The sequence below is a fragment of the Amblyomma mixtum genome, chromosome 2, assembly GCF_055824585.1.
Source record: "Amblyomma mixtum isolate Tamu chromosome 2, ASM5582458v1, whole genome shotgun sequence".
Taxonomy (NCBI): Eukaryota; Metazoa; Arthropoda; class Arachnida; order Ixodida; family Ixodidae; genus Amblyomma; species Amblyomma mixtum.
Window position 1 is genome coordinate 241856244 of NC_143013.1, and position 3192 is coordinate 241859435.

The window sequence follows — 3192 nt, forward strand, 5'->3', positions numbered from 1 at the left end:
ATTAATTGCCTGGTGAATTAACCAAGCGTTAAAATACAATGCTTCCCAACTTTGAAACACCGCCAGTAGATGCACTCCGCTTAAAGCACGTGGCCAGTAAAAAAAAATTCCTGATCTTCTGCATCCCAAAGCAAAACCTGGGTTGTTTCAAGACTTGCCAAATAATGAGAAGCTCCAGGTTAATTTCGACACCCTAGTCTTTACAGGGCACCAAAACCTCAGTCACGCATACTTCTGTACTTTACTTGCACAGAATGCAGCCAGCATGACCAGAAATCAAACCAGTAAGGTTATGCCAGAAAGTATAATGCCACATCCACTAAGGAAGCTCTAAGTGCTGTCTAAAAAAAAAAAAAAAAAGAGGCTTTGAGGCACAACAAGAATGCTTGAAGAAATTAAAGGAGTATAGACACCTAATTTTTGGGTGCCTGTTTTCTTCTTTGTAACGATGCATAAGGCATTATTTTACATTGATTACCCTGTGGTATTCTTCTATGACGGCTAAATAATTTATAATTGAATTTCTTTCTCGTACTGTTTCGGTCTCACCTATGACTGTGACGTCAAAGTATGCTTATAGGTCATGCGAGACATGAAAAAACTGCGATATAATTGCTACTTCTACATTCATTGTCATTCCGGCTCGTAAGGAAGGCTGGCTTGAGCACTGTCGTGAATTTTTTAAAACGATGAAACAGCAATTACCTCGATGCTTTTACTTGACTCACGTGACGTATGACCACACTTTAACGTCACAGCCATCTTTCAGCTATTGAAACCAAAACCAAAACCGCATGACAGAAAATTCGATTACAAATAATTTAGCGGTCCTAGGCGAATAATACCACATGGTGAATCATGTTCAGGGCTTGAGTTAAAATTGCACCACAGCACAATGTTTCTTGCTTTGTTGCAATCAAGTGTGACCACACACATTGCCCACAAAGCTTCTTGTCTCTTAACTGCAGCTATAGATGGTCAGGCTATTCTTAACTTTACTGTACACATTTTTTCCGTGTTATTTCTAATGGCAAAATGAAAGATGGAAGTATCTTCGCACCTTTGTTTCCTAGCTGCATGAAGCCTTCAGAGGCCAAAGGAAAGTGAGTTTGAGGGCTACGGTCTCTAAAGCTACATCACCATTCCCATTATATTACTGGCAATGACTACTGGAAAAAGACCAGAGGATTTATACACCTATATGATCAATTTCTTGTAGCTTTTTCTAGATTAGGCTGCAGATATAAACAGAAAAACCAAAAACAATTTTGTGCAAAAGCGAATACACTTCTTCCAAGACAAAGAAATCATAACTTATCAGCAGAGCTATTCTGTGCATTATTCGCATTTTTGCATATCTCAGACTGGCAACAAACCACATACCTGGAATGTTAAAGGAGCGCCGAGAACACTGTACCCAATGTTTACTCGTAGTAAAATTGCACTTTTTGGCTTCTTTGCCAAGTGATAACTACCTCTGGCAACAATACTAGCATTCCATTTTAGAGTCTTTTCTAGATTATAAAAATATTACTTGCAGTGAGAGTAGCGTTTTCATCATAAGAATGCAGTAGTTAATACCGGACAACTTAGGTTTTTGCCCAAAGCTCGAATGTTTAATATAAGAAAACACAAGTAAAGTATGATAATAGGATGCTGCTATCAGAAAAAGAAAAAAAAAATCGTAATGGCCTGCAGAATCTGCATGACAAATGTTTCCGATGGTCAGCAGTGAGGAATTCCAACCTACGTCAACTAGACAGCAGCTAAGTGTGCAACAAATCAAACTTTTACATTTTTTTAACATCTCACGAGGTCCAGTAAGCCCATTCCCTACTGTTTAATACATTGAACAATTCCTCCCCTTTTCAAGACCATGTGAGAAACATATTGAATAAAGAATTTGTAGTACAGAGAGGTTGGGGGTCACGACATCGCAGATGGAATTTGTATGTCACTCAAAAGTCGCAGCGACTCTGCAGACAGTGAGGGTCACTAGCCCATAGATTCCATTACAGCCCTTGAATCAGCTGCTTTTACGTAGGCTGTTTTTCTCTGAAACTTTTTCCACGCAAGGAATGACATAGTGCATTCCCCCTCGACATTGTGTAACATGACCATGCACTACATGACACTGAGGTCACTGAACAAATTAACTATGCTTTAACTCATGTTGAAACCAACATGTAAGCCGCACAGTTGTCACACTAGCATTATCACTGCAGAACTGCCAGCTGTAATAGAGAATTCACACCGCTGTGCAGACTCCAATTTCCTCAACAAGTCTAGAAAGCCCATCGATGCCATTCTGTCAAGATTTTAAGCAGCGCAAACTTTTGTTTTCCGAAAATGTCCAAAAATTTACTGATGAAGCGATAAAGATGGTTTCAAGTACAATAAAATAAACTGCTGTTCTCGGTTGAAACATTCATTTTGAAAGAGCCGGCAACCGTTATTACCCATTACACACACAATGAAAACTGCATTTAGAAGAAATTTCTACTTAAACATGCATGATCATGGACCAGGGAACAGCATATCAATCCATGAGCAAATCATTCAAGCTACATATGTATTAGCAAATTGTGCGAAGATTCAGCCTATGCAATACACCTGTCGGCGAGCCTGACGCAAAGTGTGAAAAATTCATTGCGATCTCTGGCGAGCACGTTACTCTTCAAGAACACGATGCGATCGCCTGATTAGTGTTCCTGACTCGTGTGGCGCGACTAGACGCGTTAATGGAATGGCGCACTGCCAAGACGTTGCAACAACAGCAGCACTTGACGTCAATGGCAGCACGACATCTGTAGTAAGCAGTGTCATCTCTCTCTTGTTTGAGGGTAACACCAATACCACGACGGTGTTTACCTGGAGGGGTCACCGATGCGCGAAGTGTGCGGCGGGAAAAAAAAAAAAAACGTTTTTCATTCAAACATTAGTCCTTGAATTTTTCTGCATCATTATTTTGCGTCCGTGCCAACTGATTTCCTAAGTAACAAAGACAGCAAAGTAATGCAACGTGAGACGCGCACGTCAGATCACCCGGCGATCTGCATCGACTGAACCCGCCGATCCACCGCATCTGTCAGCTCGTCAAGCGGATGGTAGCAGCTGTGACAGCGACATCCGTCGCACATTTTCCCCTGCTAACTGACGCAAAAAAAAAAAAAAGAAAAGCCAGACAAGCGT

At 40.9% G+C, this 3192-nt stretch overlaps 1 protein-coding gene across 2 annotated transcripts in view; it reads right to left on the reverse strand.

Moving 5' to 3' along the window:
* bur (GMP synthase burgundy) overlaps window positions 1-3192 on the reverse strand; it is a 29584-nt gene that overhangs the window by 25611 nt on the left and 781 nt on the right. The gene's annotated exons all lie outside the window — the stretch shown is intronic.